Raw genomic sequence first — 13,642 nt, forward strand, 5'->3', positions numbered from 1 at the left:
TATAACATTTTCCTGCTGTATTCTCATATGGGCTCACTTGGACATTTTCTGGAAATGTTTCTAGATGGCTGGCAGGACAAGTTCAAAGATTTGCGGACATTTGCGCTCCAACATTCAGCCCCTCTGGACAACGTCAGTGCATGTCTGAATGCAGCTATTGATAAGTTATTAATTTCAGCCTTTAGTTATTGGATATGTTAAAATAGAAACCTAAAAAAACAATATGCGATTCACTGTCAAGTATATGAGGCAGGACACAAACGCAGGAAGTAAAAATAATTGTTAAATAACAAAAAGGGCACACTTCCAGTCTTTAGCAGGATGGGCAAGCAAAAGAAATGCTGGGTATCCAAACAAGCAACAGTGCAAAAACAAAACCAGGAACCAAAACAACCAAACCGAGCTGAAACTGACCTGAACATAACAGACTAACTGACAAGAACAAAGAGATGATGAGACAAATTAGGAACAGTTCCAGACAATCACAGGGAAACACAAGAAAACGTAAAGTGACCCAAAAAGACAAAGAAGAACAGTTAGTGACTACAAAGTAAAACAGGAAATAGAAAAAAAAGATGTAACAAGGAACACAAATAAGTAACTTAACAGAAATGACCATACTAAAACTTGAAATCAGAAGACCAAAGATTATTCCAAAATTCATATATATATAAAGAGTCCATGAAGAAAAACCAAGTCTTTTTCAGAGTGAAATAACAGATCTCATATCCTGGCAGATCATGACATTCAAAAGGATTTCAATTTGATGCAGGATTAAAAAATAGAATGCTATAGAGTCCCATATCCACAGTTCTCTATCTAAAATAAATTTTATTGCTACTTCCTTTTGGAAAAAGTGCCTTAATAATTTAGATTTACTCCAATAGTAATGTTGAAACTATATAACCTGGAGTCAGATTTTTCTGGGCAACACAAGGGTACATGTCAGCAAAAACTGTTTCAGAAGACTAAACTGGACAAGAATGTCTCTGTTGGCACCCTCAAGTCGAACAGGAAAATCAGGGCTCACCAGAACACTGAAGGATCAGCTAGACCCGGAAAAGTTATGGACTATATGTATATAGTGCTTTTCTAGTCTTATTGACCACTCAAAGCTCTTTTCAGCCCAAGCCACATTCACCCATACACACAGCACTGCTGTATACCGTGGAAGAGCTGTCAGAGGCAATTCAGGATTAAGTGTCTTGCCCAAGGGCACATCGGCATGCGGACTGGGGGAAGCTGGAATCAAACCACCAACCTTCGGGTTAGAGGACGACCGTCTCTACCTTCTGAGCCACAGCTGTCTCTGAACTTTATAGTTTTAGACTATACGTAGTTAAGACATCTTGATACTAAAGCCATTCTGTGTCATAGTCTTAGATTATAGTTTAGACATCCTGATACCAAAGAGTAATTCTTTCTGTTTGATGACGACATGATTCTGAGAGTTAAATACATCACTGACTGGGACAGGGAGATTTTTGGGACATCATGCACTGACACTTTTTGATCTTTGTATGAACCAGAAATATCCTCAATATTAAGCTCCTGTAATAAATACTTCTGCTTAAGAAATTCTACGATCTCTGTCTTCCTGATTTAACTGCATCAGTTTTTCCATTACAATTGGTATTCATTGGTTCAGTGTTTTTATGATGACAACCTCCCAGTACAGTTTTGTACAGTACAAGAATTTGAATACTTAATTAGTTCTTTGAAGAATGCCAAAGTATATTTGATAAACAATTTTAGAGTATAGCAGTATAAAGCTAAAAAAAAGAGAGCTCAAACTATGAACATGGAGTAATTTAAAAATGATCTAGCTATTGTACCCTTCTGCAAATAAATTTTACACACTACAGGTCATTAGCATCAGAAATGACAATCAATGAGTAAGGACTTTTTATTACACAAGTTCTGTTTTACAATTTAAACTAACTCACACTCATTTACCCACTTTAACATCCCCACAGTTTGAAAAAAGATAGTCCGGGTCTTGAGGGGGACAAGAGAGTCTAGGCTGAGGGATAATGCTGCATTGTAGTGGGCAACTAGGCCATCCATCGCAGAATCAGGGGGAATTTGGGGCCAGGTGGATCTCCACAGTGTTTGGCGGGAATGATGCATTCACAGACTTGAAGTTCCTGAAAGTGATGGTGCGTTAGGGTTGTAGCATGGGCAGGGGAACAGGAATAGAGAAAACGATGGCACTGTGATTGGATACAGTCAGGTCAGGTCAATGCACTGCAGGTGGGAGGGGGTAGTACCAGTGGAACACACCAGATCCAGTGTGTGACCTTTGATGTGAGTGGGGCCTTTAACATGCTGAGTGATGTTGAGTCAGTCCAGGAGTGACAGGAATTCAGCAGCGGAGGGACAGCTGTTACAGTCAACATGGATATTGAAGTCCCCAAAAAGGTGTGTGGATGGAGACCTGGAGCAGATGGAGGTGAGAAGCTTAGATAGCTCAGACATAAAGGTAGTGGAGGATTTGAGTGACAGTAAACAAGGACGACCTGGAGCTGTGTAGACCCAGCAAATGAAAAACGGAGACACCCGAATGAAGTGACGTTAGGCACTGGAAATTTTTAGTCTGTAATATCGGCATCTGCCCCAAAAAAATCCAATATTGGTCGGGTTCTAGCTCTGACATTGTTGCAGTCCGACAGAGCACCGGTCAGACATTCAGGGGGTAACGAAGGGTTTGAAAGATTTAATGGCCTCGAGGCAATTTTGGGACGATGTGACAGCAGAGGGTTCAGGAGTTCCAATGTGGAGAATTATATGGACATAATGACTGCAACAATGAAGCACCGGGTAGCTAAGCTACCAAAGCCACAGAATGGTGAGCAGGCATCCAGCATTAAACCACTTCAACAGGGTTGCAGTGGAGAAGGAGCCAAAATAATTGGTATAGTCCTTGTATCAATTGGCAATTATCTCATTGGGGTGTTATCAGAGAAAATATTCCCAGTTTGTTCTTTTCGAGGTGGATCACTAAGTAAGGTCAGTCTACTTTGGGTTGTTACGACATTATGGCTAATAATACAAATGTTGATTCAGAATATTAATGGGATTTTCACTTCTGGAACCTTACTTTTGAGCTCTATTCCTGTGGTTGTGATTGGACACCAAACAGCCAATCAGGTTTGACCTTCTCCGATTGGTTCATTTTGTGAAACAAATACAACACAGTGCCATGTTGAGCGAGTGTAAAGGCAAATTTAAGCAAGCACAGAGTGTAAAAGTTGAAAGGAAGAGAGACACACTGAGCAAGCTGTGGTCTGACCACACAGAGCCACAGTTTGTTTGAGTTGTGTTACACCATTGCCTCTGCTAGAAGGGACACACCCTGATCACCATGGGCAGAGGCCCTTCCCAAATCGCAGGTCACTGAAGGTCACTGCAGGCAAATACTACCCAATCACCTGCTCCCACTCTGGAAAGCAGCAACAGGTGAGCGGCACTCAGTTGATTGGAGCTGAGGGAAGCCACCCAGATGTGGCTCCTCCCCCTGATTGACCTGTTGTTAAGAGCAACAATCTGAGAGGAGAGAGGGAGAGCGAGGACTTGTCAGCAGGAGCGTGAATAAAAGACTGCTCCATATAAAGAGGCAGAAGATTGTTGTTTGGACCAGGAAACCGAAGAGGGAGACCCACAGTCCGGTGTTCAGGGTGCGGTCAAATTGTCCTTCCTATCTACTGTTCCTATGTACTATTCCTCGTCCTCAGTGGAATACATCATGAGGTCAAGGAGATGTGTAAAGGAGGACTGATAGGAATTAGGAAAAGCCAGCAGCGCTGCTCGGAGAATCCGACTCAACTTTCACTATAGTACGTCATCAAGCGACGGTGGATGTTATTGACGTGCGTCTGCCGTGGTGAAACTACAAATTTCCGAAGATGGACTACAAAAAGCGCATCTTACAGGCCACTTGGCCCCATGCTTTCTTAGTGGGTTGATTCATAAACATGGACAACACAATGAAAAATAATTTGAAATAAAAACATAAATCTAAGCTACGGAACTAAAATGAAACAGTTGTCACATTGATAATGTTTGCTGTCGCTCCTGTTCACTCATATTTATCAATATGAATCCCAATGATTTTATGAAAATAAATGTTAAATGCAAGGATCTAAGATGTTATGCCTACAAATGTAAAACTGTGGATATTATCATTCTTACATTTCAAACACGTAGCGTGTCCCATACATCCATCCATCGTCTACCACTTTATCCATTTAAGGGTCGCGGGAGGGTGGAGCCAATCCCAGCTAACATTGTCCATCAAAAGGACATATTTACTGTAAAATATGATAATTTCTGTAAAATGGACAAAAGTTCCACCAAGTGGACACATAATATGACAAGTTCAAAAAGTGGACAAAAAGTCCAGCTAGGGGACAAGTGGTGTCCGATGGCAATACCCAGGACCCAAACTGTGGTACGCACACCACTGGTGGGACGTGAGCTCTCTCAAGTGGTACACGGGAAGAAGCGCCGAAATATAGTGATTCTTTGTATTCTCAATTGTAGTGTGTGTGTGTGTGTGTGTGAGAGAAAGAGAGAGGGAGTGACACAACCCTTGCAAAGTAAGAGTAGTGTGGAAAAGTTTAAGTTGCAGTTGTAGTGCTACCCCTTTTGTACAATGTGTCTGACAACAGTCAACAATAAATAATATGCTTATTAGGAATAAACCTGCCTCCTGCGTGAGTTGTCCATAGCTGAATAGGGTCAGACTACGCTATTGTATTTTAACGTTGGTCATAATAACCTGAAAAAGAAACACAAAGTCGTTATTTAGTGGATTGGCTTAACCTTCCAGACGGGCTCTGAACGAGCCAGTCACAACCCGGGCGTCCTATTACGAAACATGAAGCTGCTCCTGGAGTAACCACGCCCCCAACCTGAGAATCTCTGACCAGACCAAGACCAACATAAACCTGTACATGGAATATGAGCCCTTTAAGTACAAACCTCTTTTCATTTCTTTTGATGCGATCAGAAACGTTCCTGAATGTTGTCTTGAAGCTATCCCCATAAATGGCAATGCCAATCTGAAAGAACAAATCATGTGATGGTAGGAAAATGCAATGGTCTAGAGGACACAAATATTACAAATTATATTGCATATTAAATTGTTTAATCATGGCTCCAAGAGGCTTTTTTGTTCAACTTGGCCTTTTACAAGTGCCCCTCAAATTCTGTTTATCCTGAATTTAAACCGTATTGAGGTGCTTTATTTTTGTAATTGTATAGGGGGCGCAAGTGTTTCCCATAATATTTTGAGATGGCCAAGTGTGGGTGGACCTGGGACCCTCAAGGGGGGACCTGGGGCATGCTCCCCGGAAGAAAATTTTATACATTTTAAAGTTAAATCCATCAATCTGGTGTACTTTGACAGCAATTTAGGAGGCTAGATCTATGAAGAACTATTCGCTCTTGTAAACAACTATGTGCTGTGGCTTTACAACCTATATATGTGTTGTGTGCAGGGGTCCAGACTAACTTTTTTTTACAAGGAATGCTGTAGCCCCTTTATGAAGATTTTAGGGCCACATCAGAAAATGTATGGGCACACCTTAAATCGACCTGCAACGCAATTTTACACATTTTTGCCCATTTTAACTGTATTACTTATAAATGCTTCGGTAATGAATAGTTTCATTTTAAGTTCACAATGTCACAATTTAATTGAATTGAATGAGGGAAAAGGGTCAATGGTTATATTGCCATTGGTGAGTGAGATGGTAGCAGGGATTAATGCAAAAAAAATGAATCTGATTGATTATTTGTTTCTTTTTCTGGCCAAGTCACTTTGCCCATCTACCTTTTTAGAGGCCACTTTTTTCTGCCATGCGGTCGCTTCCCATAGGTTTTCATGTAAAAAGGTGAATAACGGTGAATCTAATTGATGGAAATCGTAGAGGCAGGGAACTTTACTTCCTGTGTAGACGCAAAGACATACCCACGAGTGAAGTTGACGTGACCCCCGCAGTTGACTAATAACTCCCAGATTCTTCCGCCTCTCACACACTTTAGTCTACACTGGTGGAGTGCGGACTCGCTGCCTCGTTATTTTTTCGGGGGAAAAAAGAAAAAGTCTTCACATTTGCAGGTCGCACGTGTGTGAGTAGTTGTAAAAATACCTCGCAAAGTACAAAATGCCACCATTTGGTCGCAGTCTGGAGTCTCATCAATGTATGGGAAAGCCTGGTGGCCCTATCGAGCTATCTTGCCACACCCAAATAAAACACCCATATCAGATAAACTTCATCTCCTGTAATGGGTGTGCCAGCGTTTGCGAGATTTCAAGCATCCTTAACCCCTCAAAAAGGGCTTTGTCTTTAATGGCGAAGAATGCGGTGCCATCGCAATAGCCTTAGAAGAAAACTCACAGCATCATCAACATCTCAAGTTTCTTCAGCCCAAATTTGAGGTGGATAAGTGGTCCAATCTTCCTGTTGGGTGGATGTAAGGGCTCCCAGAGGCTTTTTTGTGCCTACCAAATTTCATTAATCTACATCAAATTTAAAGGTAGGCGCTTTGACTCTGAAATGTTGTAGGGGGCACTATCGAGCCATTTTGACAAAATTAGACTAAATAACCATTTCCGCTATCAGGATTTGCCACTTTTAACATGTCTGCAAGGTTTCATAATGTTCTAAGCATCCCAAAGCCCTGAAAAAACCTATTCGTATGTAATGGCAAACACTGCGTTTAATACATGGTCAAAACTTTCACAATATTAAATCATCAAGGTCTCACAACTAAGCTGACCAAATTTAAGCTGGATCTGGTGAACCTGCAAGGCAGAGGACTTCCTGTTGCCAGTAGATGGCACTATGATCATGTTTCAATATTGACATGCACATGTGATGACAGGACTGTTATCATTCCTCAGAAATTTGGTACACATATGTGGCTCTAGCGTAAGTTCAGTCAGACAGACTATTCTCATGCTTGCTTCAGTTGTAGTTTAATTCTCATTCATCCTGCCTTTCATCCACTCACGCATGTGCACTCTTAGTTTCTTACTGTCATTTCAGTGATCAGCTGTTCATCAGCTTGGGCCTGTACTACGTAACAGGATTTGCGGTTATTGAGGTAACTTAAGCTTCAACTGGGTTTACCATCTTGCGAAGCTGGTTCTCTTCTTATCGGGGTAAATCCCCATGGTAACTGATGCTGAACTGTTCGTAAGAGATCAAATCTCTCAACAGCCCCACTACTGACCAATCAGATCACTGGAAACCAGAGTACTCATTCAATAGGATCCGGTCAGTGACAAAGGAGTTTAGACTAGCGTGACAATATTAGAGAGCAGCAGATATTTATGAATGAATGGAATCATGTTGCTGTTCCAGACTTTTCATGTGTCCACTCTGGTTCTAGAACAGAACTTCTAATAAACAGAGAAAGAGTGTTCGCACTAAATAAAAACATAGACGTATTAATATTAGTGCTTGATTTGAATTCAATAACGATGATTTGATTCAAGACAGATTCATTTTTGTTTATTTTTCTATCACTGCAGCTCGGAACAACACTAGGAGACTGTGGCGATAAATAGTAACAAAAACTAAAAACTTTTATTAGAACAATGATCCACACTGATCAATATTCCTCATGATCACGAATGAACAGTTGGGTCTGATTTACACATTAACGTCTCCTCTCCTCTGCTTCAGCAGCAGAAACAGTCTGAGATCACTTAAACATTTAGTTTAAAAACATAAACACTTATCTTACATTAAGATTTTTCCAATAGAAGAAGGAAAAGGCTTAACGTGACTTAATGTGCTTAATGTAAGATAACGTCCATAATTATAGGATTTCGCTTTTGATTTTTTCACAGGTGTACGTGTTTATGACAAGACATATCTGAGAGAAATGTGGTGATTATAGATGGCTGCTTTAACACATTAAGTGACGTTAAGCCTTTTCACGTTAAACATTAAACATTTAAGAACGTCTTTATCTCAAAGTGAACACTTTACCACACAGGTGTCAGAGGGAAATCTAATTCGGGTAGATGTCAACAATTCACATCAGACAATTCATATAGTTGAATAAATATTAAAAACATAACTCAGCAATAAATATAATAACAACATAAATAACGCACAATCTAAAAAATGTATTGCTTCCCCCCCCAACAGGACCAGTCACGTGCGAAGGTGTGTACAATTGAATGATCATTTGTCCTTGCCATGTTGTTTCATCTGGAGCTGATGTGAAACCAGCTTTCAGGCTTTCAGGAACAGCATCAACATGCTGATATGGAGGAAATAATGATGATCTTCCACAGAGCAAATCCGTTCCCCAGACCAGAGGAGGTGGAGGCCGGCTGCTGGCCTTGCTGGCCATGAGGCATTCGTGCTGTTTGTGCCGTCGATGGAGCCACATCATAATTCTTCCACCTAAAGAGCCAGAAGAGACGATACATCAACAGAAAACTCTTCCCCTCCGCGCTGCTTCACTGTGTCTGTGATGCCAAGGGCACATTTCTAGATTTTTACAATGACAATCCAGGATCGGTACATGATGCACTGGTCCTCTGCAGAACCCCCATGGCGCTGCATCCACCAGCTGGTACTTTCTGTTGGGAAATGGAGGATAGCTGTTTCTGCAGCATCAGGTTACCATCATGACACCAAACCTTCAGCATGTAGCAAGTAAAAACTCTGTCTCAATAAACACTGACACATGAGACAAAGCAGATTTGGTGACTTTAAAATACAGTGCATTTAAGTTGAACAAACCCGTGCAAAGACCAAGAGCATCACTGAGCACATTTGAGGTGTTTCTCAATATGCATTCTTGTCTGTATTTGGGCTCTCGTGTACTTGTAAAACGTCATCAGCCGCAGCCCGAATACTGTTCCCATTCAAAGAATGCATCTAGCTAAGTTTAGTCCAAATGCCAGGATGTTGTTCTTCCTCTGTCCCTTCTATTGGGGATACATCGGAGGTGACTTGTGTGGACTTGGGACAGCCAAGTATCCCAGAATGCATTTCGCAGCAACCAGCAACATCAACGGGGAAGGAGAAAAGTTATAACTTTTGAATTAAAACCGGGTTATTCATTTTTGAAAGCAGTGGTGTATTGAGGATATTTGCAACAACCAAAGAAATTACAGAGTTCTATATTTTACAGTGATATAGATTTATTTACAACAACGCAGTTACATTTAAGTTACTTAGAACAAGAAAAGGAACATTACAAGAAATGTACATATACAACATATTTACACACAAACATTATATAAATAATAATAAATCTATCTATTTCTATAGCTACAGCTTGTTGACAAATGAAAATGTTAAGCAACATGAAGTAAACATAGGCAGACATGACAAAAGGACTTGTTGATATTATTGTATTGCATATTGGTCCAAAATCTTTCATATGTGTTCATCTGGTCTATCTATGCATTCACATATCTCTGTCATTTAAATTACGTTTTAAACTTATAGTACAAATGACTATCTGGAGAGCACAACTGTCTAGATAAAGACATGCATGCAGTCCATCTGGAATGGAGAGCTGGGCAGCAAGCCTTCTCTGGACACCAATACCGGACAGGTTCCTCTAGTCAGCCTCTGCATCTGGTCCAAGGCTCTTCCTCTTCCCCCTCCATTTAATATTCATCCAACTATATGAATTGTCTGATATGAATTGGTGATGACTACAGGTCCCAGTAGAGGCTGTCCTGTGCTCACAGCCATGCACCATGTAGCTCTATTGGCATGCGCGAGAGAACACCAGAATTGGCAGGTCCGCCATTGAGATGAGAGTTCACACTGAGCACAATGTGACAGCCGTGAAACAGGCGGTGGGTCAGTGATGGTCTAACAGAGGCAAATCCTTGGAGGGTCCCACTTAACTCCATATCATAGCCAACAGTACCCTGACTGCTTCATTAACTTAAATAACTTCATCATCTTCTTCAGGAAAAAAGTCAACACCATCCGCTCTCTTCTCTCCAGCTCTCCTGCTCTGTCCCTACTGCCGACCCACTTCCTGAAATTTTTCAGCCTCTCTGTTGCTTCCCCAAGATCTCTCAGCGAGAGGTTGAGGACATCATCCGCAGGATGAAACCCTCCACCTTTACCCTGGCCCCTTTTACTACAGCCCTGGTAAAATCCAACGTCTGCGCTCTAAGTCCCCTAATCACCCAAGTCAACCACTCCAGGATGGATATGTTCCATCTGCTCTCAAAACTGCTGTCATCAGACCCCTCCTCAAAAAACCCACCTCAGACCCAGAAATCTATGGCCTATTTCCAACCTCCCATTTCTGTCCAAAGTGCTGGAAAAAGTAGTCGCCGCACATCTTCAGGACCCCCTAAATTCTCACTCCCTGTTTGAGAAGTTCCAGTCCAGCTTCCGTTCCGCCCACAGCACCATAACAGCCCTGGTCAGGGTCACAAACAACCTGCTGATGGCGGGCTGACACTGGATCACTATCACTCCTCATCCTTCTGGATCTGTCTGCAGCTTTCGACACGGTTGACCATAACATCCTCCTTCAGTTCCTCCACCACACCATCGGACTCTCTGACTCCGCCCTGAGCTGGTTCCAGTCCTACCTGTCTGGAAGAAAAGAATACATCTCCTTATGAGGAGCAAAATCGCAAACACTCACTGTCACTTGTCCCCCAAGGGTCGGTTCTCGGCCCCAATCTGTCCACCCTCTACACTCTTCCCCTTGGCCGCATCACCAGCCAGCATGAAATATCATTCCATCGCTACGCTGATGACACACAGCTCTACATAAAAACCCATCCTATCTCATTTGCAGCCTCACTGTCATGGTCATCATCATCACTGAGCTCCTGCCTTGAGGAGATAAAGGCGTGGATGACAGAAAACTTCCTACAGCTTAATAGTTCCAAAACAGAAGCTATTTTAGTTGGCACACCACACCAGGTCCAGTCGTCCCCCATAACCCAAATCACCTTCTCTGGTCAAAATATACCCCTGTCATCAACAGTCACCAACCTGGGTCTAAGATTTGACCCTCATCTTACATTTGACACCCACATTGAACATTGCCAAACTCCATCCCACACTCTGTCTGTCAGATGCCGAAAAACTTGTCCACGCCTTTGTCTCCACAAGGCTGGACTACTGCAACGCTCTCCTCATCGGGACTCCTTGCAAGAGCATTCAAAAGCTTCAATACGTCCAAAACAGCACCGCTAGGATCCTGATGAGGATACGAAAATATGACTACATCACAGCCGTCCTTCACTCATTCCACTGGCTTCCTGTCTCTTTCAGGATTGATTACAAAATCTCCCTACTCACCTATCAGTGCCTCCATGGCAATGCCCCTCCCTACCTGAAAGATCTACTCCGCTACTCTAACCTCCGCTCCGAAAACAAAACCTTCAACCTTCACCCCTCCAGGACCAGGCTGCGCACCATGGGGGATCGAGCCTTCTGCTCTGCCACTCCTCGCCTGTGGAATTCCCTTCCAGACCACCTGAGGGCTCTACAAAGCACTCTCTCTTTAAAGAAGCGCCTGACAGCCTTTCTTTTTAAACAAGCATTCCCCTAATTTTTTGTACTTTTTTTTATCAACCAATTTTAAGGAGAGGCAGTGACAAATGTCACTTGTCTTGAGTTTGAATGGACAACAGCTATATCGGCTTTATCAGTCTTAACAGTTTTACAAATAAAATTTCAATAAAATTTTATTTGTATAGCGCCAAATCACAATATACATGGTCTCAAGGCACTTTACAAAGTGAGGTTGAGGCCTCAAAATATTTACAGAGAAAATACAAAAGTACCCACAATGAGCAGCACTTGGCGACTGTGGAGAAAATAACTCTCTTTTAACAGAAAGAAATCTCTAATAGAACCAGACTCAGTTGTGAGTGGAAAATCAGCTGACAAGTTGGTGAGAGGAGAGAAATGGTGGAGAGAGGAGAGGTGTGCGGAGAGAGAGAGAGAGAGAGAGAGAGAGAGGGGTTAGTTGTAAAACAAGAATTATGATGTCATTAATAATAATAATAATAATAATTATTATTATTATTTTGTACCAATAATTACAAAACTAATATTGACACGTATAGATGCAGTGATGTTATTAATAATAGTAATAATGAATATGCATTAGGATCCTGCAGCTCTGGAGTCAGAGATACACTAGGAGAGAGAGAAAACACAGAGTTAGTGACATGTAATGTAAATACATGGGGGGCAGAGAGACAGAGAGATGCATGATGGTCTAAGCGTATAGCAGCATCACTCAGAGATTGTTAAGTAAACACCTTAGCTGCTCGAACTACAATCTTTATCAAAGAGGAAGGTTTTTAAGTTTAACTTTAAATGTAGAGAGGGAGTGTGCCTCCCATTCTACTCTTACACACTCTGATCTATTGGGATAATATGGAACTATGAGCTATGTAAAATAAGATGGAGCCTGATTATTAAGGGTTAGGAGCAGGATTGTGAATTATATTCTGAATTTTAGAGGGAGCCAAGATAAATATAATCTCTTTTTATAGTTAACGGGAGGCTTTTCACAGACTTGTAATGAATTACAGCAGTCCAGTCTAGCAGTGACAAATGCATGGACTAGTTTTTCAGCATCCTTTTGAGATAAGATGTTTTCTAATGATGAATGGCAAGTGAAAAAATTTGTCCTAGTGACTTGTTGTATGTGTGAGTCAAAAGACATGTCCTGGTCAAAAATAACTCTAAGGTTCTTCAGAGCAGACCCTCAGATACATGGGCGCATGTAGAAGCAGAATGTGTCCTGAGTGTAAGCATTGTGAACAATAACTTGGTGGTGCTAAACATAACCATGCTGACGCCGATGTGTCCTTGCTGTGACCAGTATCTTGTGGAAGCTATCGAATGTAAGGACATAGATGACCAATGTCATGTCAAGATATCTAGCATGATGATGCAGATGTGTACGTGTGTGGACAATCGAACATGTGACATCCCAAGCTGCCTGTTTCGTACATAGTCAGTACAAAAGAACTGTACACCCATATGCTCTTTGAATCGTCTTCGTTTTGTGATCAAAATAAACGTCTCCCGCTGAAACTGCTCATCGTCTGCCACGACTTGTCTTTCTGCAGACCTCCTGAAACCTGAAATTCCTTACATAATTGGCGTCGGAGAGGGACCGGAGCTGATCTGGACAGACAGTGGAGCTCCTTCTCCAAAAGTCTCATTCAGTTTCGCAATCACAAGGACCGTTACAGGAATCTTTCCTGCCACAAGCAATAAGACTGTTCAACACTCCTGGCACATTTGCACCTTCATGTTACCATGTTCTTCTGCACATTACTGCTAACTGATTGCACATACTGCACTTCACACTGCATTTCATGTTCATTCTTAATATTTATATTCATTATTCTCTATATTTTTGGCAATTTTTTAAATATTTGTTCACATTAGTTTTTTGTATACGCTGTATATTTTGTGAGGTGTGTTGTGTGATACCTGCTGCTGTAACACCGAAATTTCCCAACTTGGGATTAATAAAGTACCTATCTATGTATTTATGTATCTATCTATCTATCTATCTATCTATTTATCTCATGTCTGCATGGTTTAATAACATATGATAACATAAAATAAGGAGATTAGGTAATTGGAAATAC

This window comes from Scophthalmus maximus, chromosome 18, assembly GCF_022379125.1.
Source record: "Scophthalmus maximus strain ysfricsl-2021 chromosome 18, ASM2237912v1, whole genome shotgun sequence".
In the NCBI taxonomy this organism is placed as follows: domain Eukaryota; kingdom Metazoa; phylum Chordata; class Actinopteri; order Pleuronectiformes; family Scophthalmidae; genus Scophthalmus; species Scophthalmus maximus.